Raw genomic sequence first — 12,314 nt, 5'->3', positions numbered from 1 at the left:
CCAAACGAAACGAAAATCGAAAGAAAACTATGCTTGAAATATACTTTAGAACTAAGTATTCTCTTACTATCTTTCTGGCTGCCTTATTGCAAAAGCAAACGTTCCTACACATACGTCATCCACCAGTTAGGGGGATTCACCATTTTTAGGACATCCTGGTTACGTAAAACTTGCTAGTTTGGATGGTGTAATACATTATAAAATTGAAATTTGACGTATGTCGCAACATACACAATCACGTTCAGTCTCATCTACTCCCATCCTAACATAAAATATAAATATCAACTTTTAAACAATTATTTCCCTTACGAAAGTTTAAATTATTAAAAGTTTAGAATTATAATTACTTAAAAATAACTTGTGCGCACTGAGAGTGCTGTTAGTATTTATCAAATGACAAATAAACTTAAACTGTCATGATTCGTATCTGAATTTGCTTTACTAAGTGTCGATTAAGTATTCTTAATAGATTTTTTTATATCTCTGAAAGTGTTATAGATAGCGGTGTCAAAGATCGTCTGAATAACAAAATGTCATGTATCAAATTTGGAATAAAACAGCTAATATTTAACGTAGTTATTTAGTTTCTTAGGTGAGGTGAATAAGTGATTTTAGTACACGCCACTGTGAGCACTCTCACGGTCCACTGTAGCGGCCGGTGTGGCTGTGACGCATACGGTAGGCCACTTGCCTGCCGCCGCCGATCGCTACTGTACTGCAGGCTTCCAAAATAGCTTACTGCAAAAATCTGCAGTCGCGTAACGGCTGCGACGCTACAACGCCCCATATTAATCTTCACTAATAGGTGTTCTGATACTTCTGATCGGACGATGTATATGTCCTCGAACGGAAACCAAACTGCTCTTACAACAGTATAACGGCGCGAATGGGCGGCAGTAAATGAGAGGGGATCGAGACAAGGTTGTAATCTGTCCCCTAAGTTATTCGATCTTTACATAGAGCAAGCAGCAAAGGAAACAATGGATAAATCAGGGAAAGGAATTAAATTTCAGAAAGGAGAAATTAAAACAGTTTGAGGGTTGTCGATGACGATTATAATGTCAAAGATGGATAAAGGACTTGGACAACCTGTTGAACACAGCGGATAATGTATAGAGAAAAAGTTATAAGATGAAAGCAAGATTAACAAGCTACAGCAACAAGCCGAGCCTCGATAGCCAATGATCCAGCCGCTGTCGAAGTTTGAAACGTGCTGGTAGTTGTTTACGAAACAGCAAAACATGATCTTCTCGAAAACTACCAAAATGCAATATCTTTTTCTGAATGAGGAACCCGCTGCATAATCTTTCCTCATATACTCCCACCTACTTCGTGCATTTATGCTGAAATGCTACAACTGTCCATTTCTGTCCCCTATGCCAGTCCCATCACAACTCACACCTTAGTGTGCGTCCTTTCCATAAGCTGTTCGTTTTCCACCACGTTAACCTGAAGCTACTTCAACCGACTAGCGGTAGCTGTACGCTGCTGTGCTTGCATAACTGTGATATGCTGCACACTCGACTAGACAGGAACGCTGCCTAGAGGTCAGCTGCTTATCAGTTCCGGAGGTACCTCTAAAGAGGGCTAAGTACATTTATTACTGCTGTGATACGTTATATCCGTTAACAACAAAGTTATTTTTGTTTCGTATTAAAGTGTATAAAATACAGCATGAATGTTCAGAAAATTCTCATATTTACTTTCAGAAACAGATATTTTGATTCTTGAAAATGTGGTATGTAACATGTTTCATTTTTTCACAAGTGTTATTTTCATATGATTTTGCTTACGACTCGAGACCCAGTGATGTAAAAGATATATATGCCAAATTTCAGGAACACTGGATAACTTTTAGGAATTGCATACATTGATCACTTTTATCTCAAAATAGTTAAAATTCTAATGTTGAAGTTCTTTGCACGCGTGAGCTTCTCATTTATTTCTTTTGTCTTTTGCAGGTAACTGAACCTTAAACTTGGAACAAAAAAAGAGATCCAGCTTCTAGAAAATGTGCTTAGTGGTGAGTTTTTAGGAGCTCGGCTCCCTTCAAAGAACAAGTAGTTTTAATGTTTGCTTACCATCACAGGAAAACAAAACACTATCGCATGCAGCTAAATCTATGCTTGAGAAAGTATAGGAAGAGTGGAGGAAAGCAATTATTCCTGATAAGATAGAGGAGAATATCCATACTGGTATACAGATGCTGTACAAATGGTTCTAAAATCTGGGTAAGAGAAATCTAGAAAGGCGGATGAAGCATAAACGAAACGGCATATTTGGAGAGGTGATCTCGTCGAATTGTGTGACATTTTCCAGAAAAATGTGTTGGACATGACTAGCGCATCACAAGAAGATAAACAATTCCTTAGATCACACAGAGAAGATAGTATTAGTTCGTCAATGAATGGAACAGACAAGGTTTACGCTTCGAAAATAAGAACTAAGTGTACAAAAGAAGAAAATTAGAAGATATAAGAATGAACATTACAAAGCTGAAATCAATAGGACTGTTCTACTGGAAGACTCATTTTTAACATCATCAGCACCTAGTGACGAAGAGGCCGAGTTTTCGCTTCCAGCAACGAAAAAATTACGTCCAAGTTCTAGATTGGTACATCTTGGTCACACACTCACGTCTGTTTGGGATCGAGAACAGCACTATATTCGAGAAATACTTCATTCTTAGCAACTGCAAAGAGCCTTGGGCATGACATTTCAAAAATTTCCGTATCTCCAGTTTCCATGTACCTAGATCGAGTGATCAATAGAAATAAAATAGTAAATTTGAAAGTGCTGTCATTTGAACTTGCCTTTAGTTGCCCATGGGAGTGTCAAAGCTTCGGAAGATAAAGAGTTGCGGATCTAGTGAGTAGCAAATATTCTGAGCATTTACTTCGAGTACCTGTTGCCACGAAAGGCACTGGTGAGTAGGTAGAAGGCTGAAGCAGTTATTCGCAAAGTGGATCGATTTGGGCTACGCAACAATATCATTGGTATATCTTTTGATATTGCAGCATCTAATACAGGACTGATCACAGAAGCAAGTTGCCGGAATAGAAAGGGAATTTCTACGAGCATTGTCGTGATTGGCTTACCGTCGTCATACCCAGGAATTAATATTGGAAGAAGTGTTAGGGGAGTGTTGTGGCACACTATCAAATGATACTGACATCTAGATGTTTCGGAAGTTCCAAAGTGTGTGGGCTTCAGCTGATAAGAAGTCATATGCGACAATAATGGATGAAGAAAGTCCCGTTCTAGGCTTTCTAGAAGAACAGTGAGAGAAAATGGCTATTTACATCCAGAATTCCCTAAAAGACGAAAGTCATTCAAGAGAAGACTAAAAAGAGTTATTACAACTCTCATTCCTGTACCTAGGAGGTTTGTCTAAAAACGACGTCAGTTTCAGGGTAGCAGGGGCCCTGCATCAAGCAATGTAAAATGTGCACCTAAAAGTGTCCTCCTCACTGATCAGTTTAGTATTCCTCAATGTGAACTGAAATAAATGAAGCGGGCTGCGCAGTCACATACATTTTCGCTTTTGGCATGAGGGAACTGTATGACAATGGGATCCAAAGAATAATTTGGATATTCTTGCTCAGATATACATTTTAAAAAAGTGCTCTCACAGATGCGTAGTGACACCTTCGGTTTGGCTTTTTTTGAGGAACGTATTACTCAGGCCTCTAAGGAAAACATAGCTAAATATTGAAACCCATACCTGCAAAGAAAAAGGAAATGTTACGTTTATATGGTTAAAACCTAATTTTTGGAGGAAAAGACCTGATATGTTCCACTGACTTGTTTAGGATCCACGACGTGACAGAATACTGCAGCGCTTCTCTAAGAAGCCATGTGAACACCTTTGAGGTGTTCATTGGTACTGCAGAAAGGGGAATTGCTCTGATAAAAATGTTTAACGAATCGTTTGGGGATGAACAACAAAAACAATTCTTGTAGAGGGTAGGGGTCAGTCATCATAGAAAAGTCGTCAACAAGTGAACACCAGAAACTGCATCGTTCAAATCTGATTAATATAACACCTCTTTTGCCTGTCATGCCACCTGTCAATCTTAGAGTCTAGTTTTAATATTATTTTAAGTTTTTTAGTTTCTAGTTTTACCAATATAAGTAAATAACATCGAAAAATCGTATTTTGTCCTGTTTTTACAAATCTGACCAATGTGTGCAGCCCCTAAGTATTATCCTACCTTCTTGAAATTTCACATGTATATCTTTTACATCACTGAGACTCGGGGCGTAATATTGTAACATTCTGCAAAAATTTACATTTTGCTTAAGGCTGAATAACAACGTAATTGATTTAACTAAATGTGTATCTGTTATTCCGCCTTAAATATAGAATTATTCTACCAATAAGTAGCGGAAGAGTCTGTAAATAAGATTGCATTTCATTTTTTGCCTTACCTGCCTTCCAAGCAACTACATGAAAAGCTATTTGTTTTGTATCATACGCATTTCGTTCTTTTTATTTATGACACGTATTCTGTGGCCTGTAATGCATGTTTGTTTTATGTATATAATAATAGCCTTATTTAATGATTGTAAATATGTTACTATGTTACACTTATTTGTTACATTTATTTGTTATTATTTGGTGAGAAACAAGATTTTGAGGCGTAAGTTTCGTGAAGTTAAATTACTATTGGTTATACTTTCGATTTTGTGATCCTATTGTTCGACGTGTAACGTGCGGGAGTTGACCTTAGTTTGCATGCTTATACCAGGATTTCAATTTTCGGCGTTTTCGATCGCATTTCAATTGAAGACTTCACTTTCGCTGTACGTTGGTTGTGCGTGTTTACTGTATATAATATTGCCAGCTGTCAATGTGTGGCTTTCATTGGTCGTTTGTTTGTGCTATAGTGTGTGTGTGTAGTTTGGTATTTGCTTGTTTGTTATTTGTATGTGTGTGTATTTACTTATTCGGAGGGAAAAGGGGAATTTTGGGCGGAGGCAAATAGCTATTTACGAACTTTACGTTCCAACAAGCTGTTTCTTACCTAACAATAAGAGAATAACAAAAAGAACTGTAATATAGGAACGTACCCGTAATCATTATATAACACAGTTATCATGTGCATAAAACAAGCATGTAGTACAGGTCACTGAATGCACTTCATAAATAATGAGAATATATCGGCCAGATGCGAGAAGGATTCGCCCACTGAAGGTTTACTATAACTTTTTTGTGTATACAGACAGTTCATCCATCCTGGGAATCGAAAATCTCGACGACTTTTGCTTGTTATCGATATTGATACCGGCAAGATATCGGTCCCGGGAATTCCATGAATGCTAAAAAAAAAAGGGCACTGAGCACTATGATCAAGAACTTAGAACTACTTAAACCTAACTAACCTAAGGACATCTCACACATCCATAACCGAGGTATGGACCGTAGCGGTCGCGCGGTTTCAGACTGTAGCGCCTAGAACCGCTCGGCCACCCCGCCCGGCCGAATGCTGCAAGTTTGAAGTTGGATAACAAATGAGAAAATAAAAATGTTTTGTTTGATATAGTTAATTGCTTTGAAGTAATCAGAGTTATTAAGAAAAACCTAATTAGTAATTTGAGAAAATAATTGTTATAATTTTCATAGCCATAAAAGTGTGAGAAATCGACGAATGGTGTATCAATTTGACCAGTCTGACAAATGGGATACCCAAATGATTCTTAATTCTAATTTTGCAAAAACATGGAAATTATTGACTTGAGGAAAAATTGAACTATTTCTCAAATTCCTGCTGCTATCGACGTAAATGAAGCGTCATAAAGTTAATCTGTTCAAGGTCTTCATATTTTGCTAGAAATCAAACAACGGAAAATCTAGGATGGAATGTAACAATATTATGTAAAGGACAGTTGCTACTCATCGTCCGCAGCTCGTGGTCGTGCGGTAGCGTTCTCGCTTCCCACGCCCACGTTCCCGGGTTCGATTCCCGGCGGTGTCAGGGATTTTCTCTGCCTCGTGATGATTGGGTGTTGTGTGCTGTCCTTAGGTTAGTTAGGTTTAAGTAGTTCTAAGTTCTAGGGGACTGATGACCATAGATGTTAAGTCCCATAGTGCTCAGAGCGATTTGAACCATTTGCTACTCATCATATAGTGGAGATGCCGAGTCGTAGATAGGCAGAAAAAAAAGTCTGTCACAAATAAGCTTTCAGCCAGCAACGCCTTCGTCAAAAGTTCATGACAGACTCACACACTCACGTAAACGCAACTGGCAACCGAAGCCACACTGCCAGTTAGGCTTCAGTTGCTAGACACTACAGTCACGTGTGTGTGGGTTGCGTTTGGGTGTGTGTTTCTGTTGTCTGTTTTTGACGAAGGTCTTGCTGACAAAAGCTAATTTGTGACAGTCTTTTTTTTTGTGCCTATCCGCGACTCAGCATTTCCACTATATGGTGAGTACCAACTGTCCTTTTCGTAATATTTTGTTATAAAAAGTTAAATTGATATGGTATATAATTACAGATTAACGTTTGCGGATTTTTTCTTTAATTGTGCTGTGAAATATTGTTTCCTGCCAAGTTTCATGATTCTAGGTCACGGGAAGTACGCTATACATTTTGATGAGTGAGTTTTCGAGTATCAAAATATGGGACAAAGTGACCGCATAGTTGTACTGACATAAACGCTTCTGTTTTTTCCACCTCCAAGGGAGCATGTACCTTAGTACGTGGCTTGATACGTCTACTTGTTCCTGAGAAAATGGATTTTGACATTCGAACAGCCAGACCGACAGACAGACGGCCAACAAAGTGATCCTATAAGGGTTCCATTTTTACCCACTGACGTACGGAACTCTAATAAAGAACCGACGGAACATCTCTACGTGAACTGTTTCATTGGTCTTGGAAAGCAATCTTCAGCTTTGCTACGTTTCTTAAGACTCAAATGTTCGGTATGACCATGCCTGGAGAGAAAGATCGACGAGACAGTGCGTGATATTACAGCGATATTTCAACGCCAAAGGACAATGTCTTTTTCAATTTCTAATTCGTAACTGTGTTATGTATATATCTGTGTTATCCATTACCATGTATTCATGTCGTATCTTTCATGTCCCTACTGTCGTCTATTAGTATGAATGTGTGGTTTGTTTGTAGCTGGCACTTTGGGTTTTCTTAGTTGGGAGCAGGTTTTCTTGAATGTTAAGGGCAGTTTAGTCAACTTTGTACAGAGTTTCAATAGGGCTACGTTGGGTCAGAAAGGCATTAGTGGCCATTGGTCAGCATCCATTGTGAGGTTCGTACAGGTTCAAACCGCTTATGCTCTCTGGGATGTTCCAGGTTCCTCGGTAGGTTAGTTTTACTCTTCCCCAGGACACCGGTGAGGAAGGATGCTCTGACAAGGGAATGGTCAGACTTGTCATGCCGAAACATGTATTGCTTTTTTTAGCACTGTTATTTAACTGTGCAAAAGGTCCTTCTGCAAAACTGTAGCTGCTGACATGAACTGGAAGTCACCTAAAAAAAATCGCGAACATTGATGTGTTTCCTGTTTGGCGCTTGCAGTGACGGTTGGCCACCCCTTGAAATGGCGAGTCGCGAGCGCTATGCGCATGGTCGGGAAGTGCGTTCGTCTTGTCGCAGCGTTCACTACAGAGGAATATGGCTGCACAGTTTTGGTGGAAAGGGGAAACGAATATTCGTTTCTGTGGCATGCACGTCCTTTTAATTTCTGGTACGTATCTCGAAACATAACGTCCTGAAACTGGTTAGAGATGTGAAAGATGTTCTGTACATGTTCATCTATACTCCGAAAGCCACTTTACGGTGAGCATTCAATCTCCCCTCACAGGTGATGGCGAACCCTGTAAATGTTTTGCTGATTGCCATGGAGATATACCACAGACGCCAAATGAAGCAATCAACAGAAAACACGCGTGAAGACTATGTGTCGTGCGACATGGTTGTTAAACTTCTAGACGAGCATGTAAATGGCGCTAGACGAGCATGTAAATGGCGCGGACATGTGGCTAGAAACAACTGAAACACTGGATATTGCAGACTGTGAATCTACAGACGGCGAAGACACCGACGAAAGTTGCACTCATGAAGACTCTTCGAGTGATAGTGCCACGTACCATCATCAATTATCTCCGAAAGTAACACCAGAAACTACAATTACCTTATCAAAGAAAAAGCGGTGACGTATAGGTTGAACGAAAGTGGTAAGACGCGCCTACGTGTCAACACTGTTCAGAATAAGAATCGCTTTGTCCGTTCTGAACGTGAACTCTATAGATGGAAAAAGGAAGTCGCTGGACGACGTAAGAGTTGACTGGAAATTGCGACGGAGATAAATGCGCGACTTTTTGAACTATTTACCGATGCGAGACAACAGTCATTTACTGTCAGCGATACAACTTTGCGTGATTGGGCGTTAGAGATTGTCAACGCGATAGGCGCTAATGAATTTACAGCTTCTCAAAGTTGGATTAGTCGCTTCAAAAGATCACATAAAATTGTGGCAAGAAAAATAACAATATTTGTATCGAGAAACAGGTAGGAAAATGAAGTGCCACAAATCGAAATGATAGAAGCTTTTCTTACGAATGCAAAAAAAAAAAAAAAAAAAAAAAAATAAGATCGTTAGTTTTAGTAAACCGTACGTGTGCAATGCAGATCAGTAAGGTTTTCAAAAAGAAATGCGTGCGAAAATAACACTGTCATTCAAAGGTGAAAAACATATTCAGGCGATTGCGCAGTCCACGACTGCACTTACCCATTCATAGAATATAATGCCCATAATTAGTCTGGATGGTTCATTGCTACCTAAACTATATGTTTGTCTTAAAGAACCAACTGGACATTGTGGACCACGTGTTAAAAGAACAATGTTTTACGTAAAAATCTTGTTGTAGACGCATCGAAGTCTGGAAAAATAGGAAATGAAAACGATACACAGCGTCATGCTTTTCTTCCGTTCTGCGGGAACATATCTCTTCTACTTCTAGATTCGTGGTCAGGTCATAAAAGGTCTGATTCTTTAAAAGTTGTATTTCGAGCCCACCCTGACAAAGAAGTTGAGATTCTTCAGATTCCACCCGGCACGACGCACGTAATTCAACCTTTAGACAGAGAATTTTTCCGTCAGTGGAAGGCATTTTACAGAAAACTAACAGAGAAAATTATTTTGTGCAGATCACTGCAATTTCCTGTCTGTCACCGTGACAATATTCTCAAGCTGCACTCAGTAGTACATTATCAATTTTCCTCCCCACGGTTTCAGAATCTGATTAAATATGCGTGGCAGTCCTCGAAATATCCTGATGCTAGGCCTGATTCATTCCTGACTCCAGCCCAGTTTTGTCTACGGACGTCTAACAACGTCTGTGATTCGCAGGGCTGTCATATGTCGTCTTTGCCTGTATGTTCTAGGTGCACAAAAAACCTATCTTTTGAACATTGTATCAATATTTCGCATTTTTGCACTAATTACAAGAAATAAAATTTGGACGTGTTCTGAACCGTCTGAACCGTATACTTATTTGTGTCTATTTTATAGCTATTTGGAAAAAAATGTTGTAGATAAAATATCAGCCATATTTGTCGACGAATGTTTAATTATCATACGATCGCTTTTACTGGGGGAATCAGCTCTCTCACTTCTGTGGCAAGAGCGCGGCGCCTAGCTAACGCCACCTTGTCCCTAGATGGCGTTGTTATAACGTATCGAGAGAGGTCAGGGTTGTCCAAGAGACAGTTAAAAGCGCGGAAACCATGCGACAATAATGTCTTACTTCATAAAATTGTTTGCAGACTTCCAGGTCATGTCAGCTGCTAAATATTCTGCATACAGACTTCTTGCAATGTTAACTCACAGTGGTAAAAAAAAGGAACACAGGTTTCGACAAGACAAGTCTGACCGTTCCCTTGTGAATAGTATCTGTAGTTGCTAAGCTGAATATGCAGGAGTTAGCTTTGTTTGAGTTTCCGATAGTCACTCTGCTGTGTGGCATTGATAACCGTACTGCATCAGTTTTTCAGTCAGCGAATGATATTAATTTGATTAGTATTAAACTTTTTCGATGAAATCTTTTGTGCAACTGCAACTTGTCGAGGGAGAGCGGTGCCACCAATTTTAGTTAGTTCCGTGTATCAGGTATGAATGTCTCTTGTGCTTTGTGGAATGTTTGTATTAAATTTTACTCCATTTATCGTCGAATTTGTATTTCATCCCCACTGGCTTACTAGCCCGTATTAGGCTCCAATTCGACGTCAATACCTCTCGTGTTCGAACTGTAGCCGCTGTTTCATAGTGGAGCAGATGTGCTCATGTTTGGTAAATTTACTTACAAAATTACTGAGTTGTCGGAATTTCAGAAGTGGACGTCCTTTCCTGAAGTTAACTGCTAAAGCCAGTCGCGCTCTGACGCAGTGAACTTACGTGTGGGCTAAGGAAGATTTCTTCTAAATTCTGTTTTTCGTTGTGTGAATGATGAGTGTGAACGTGGTGTGTGTGATCTTGACAAATCGTAACCAGTAATTCAGTAGACTTGCCACACACGTGTCGGCCCAGTTGTTGCGTTGTATAATTTACCACGTGGGATTAACGCGCCAGCATTCTACGTAATTGTGATTTAACTTACAACTGAGCGTGTGTTACTTTTAATGAGGAAATAAATGTTAATTATTGCTAAATTCGTTACCATTACGCCTCAAAGCGCCATTCTGATCCGTAGTCAGGATCCTTAAGATCAGTCAGTTTACACATCCCATTAACAACGTTTCAATGAAATTTATAGTGATTATTGTATGCACAATACAGGGATCGGTATTTTATTAAATCATTAAACGATCAGTGAAGTGGCGCCTTTTTATCAGTTTAATTAATTAATATTTAAATAAATTTGGCCCAGTAATCAGAAATATTGTGTTTGGTACTTGTTAGAGGCAAGTGAGCGTAGGCTCCACTTGAAGAGTCATTCTTGGGAAGCTGATCCTACCATTACCTTCCAGAGTAAAAGACGACAGGGATCACAAAACAAATAGCCTTTCATGTAGTTTCATGGGGGACCAAATCTCCAGGAATAGAGAAACAACTAAGGAACGAGGGAGTACATTAAAAAAATGAAGATTTTTGAGCTCTTCAATTTCTTTCCGCTTCTGTGAGTGTGCAATGTTTCCAAGTCTTTCTTAATTCTATTTAAAGCATGGCCACGTATGCATATGTATTTAGCTATTGCTATTGCAATAAGGCAAGCGAAGGGAGCAGAAGTGGAACGTTACAATGTAAGAGGGGGTCATTTTGTAGAACACATCTTTCGCTATTATGAGTGCTATGCGAGTTTCAACAGTTTTCGTGAGACGATTTGAGCAATGACAGTACAATGGGGAGAGCCTCCAAAATGTAAACGCATTACTGTGTTACGTCACCAATGCAACAAACATCGTTGAATGTTACTAAACAATAACGATTGAATATCCGAATTTGTAGCTGAGGTGAATGTGTGGAAGATGGGCTAAGAAACTGGTTGCTGAGTACCTAGAAAGACGGAGGGAGGGAAGGTCAGCGATTAAGATCACGTTAGCAATGAGGTCACTGGAGACGAAACTCAACTCGGAGTGGGGAAGGAAGAAGGACCGTGTCCTCTCGAAAGGAACCATCCCGGCATTTACATTATAATTGAAGGAAATCACTAGACTTTCTAAATCTCGATGGTCGGCAGGGGATTTGTGCCCCTGTCCTGACCAGTGCGCCATCGCAATCGATGAGTTAAAAAAAAAATGGTTCAAATGGCTCTGAGTACTATGGGACTTAACATATTAGGTCATCAGTCCCCTAGAACTTAGAACTAGTTAAACCTAACTAACCTAAGGACGTCACACACATCCATGCCCGAGGCAGGATTCGAACCTGCGAGCGTAGCAGTCCCACGGTTCCGGACTGCAGCGCCTAGAACCGCACGGCCACCGCGGCCGGCTAATCGATGAGTATCAAGAGATAAAATAAAGGAAGATCCATGTAATGATTTGTCTGAAAGTAAGAAAGAAACAGATGATCCTCGAAATCATGTTCAGAAGCTGAGATGCTCGTACGTTAATGACCTAAGGAGTCCACTGAGTGTAATTGCACCAGCCACATATCCTCTAGTACTCTCTAACATTCTAACTAAAACATTGAACTTTAAATTCTCAATTGGCACCTAATATTCTGTACATGAATTCGAGCGTTATTCAAAGGGGCGTCCAATGTTTATCTAATTTATTTAATTTCTTACTCTTAGTAAAATCGTTTCACAAAACATTTAACAGTATTGTTTTCAAATTCTTATTATATT

The 12,314-nt window shown here is 39.5% G+C and overlaps 1 protein-coding gene across 1 annotated transcript in view; it reads left to right on the top strand.

The window, feature by feature from the left end:
* LOC126355371 (uncharacterized) overlaps positions 1 to 12,314 on the top strand; it is a 1,038,787-nt gene that overhangs the window by 269,357 nt on the left and 757,116 nt on the right. The window lies entirely within an intron of this gene.

Source organism: Schistocerca gregaria, chromosome 3 (genome assembly GCF_023897955.1).
Source record: "Schistocerca gregaria isolate iqSchGreg1 chromosome 3, iqSchGreg1.2, whole genome shotgun sequence".
In the NCBI taxonomy this organism is placed as follows: Eukaryota; Metazoa; Arthropoda; class Insecta; order Orthoptera; family Acrididae; genus Schistocerca; species Schistocerca gregaria.
This window is presented reverse-complemented; position numbering and strand designations above follow the sequence as displayed.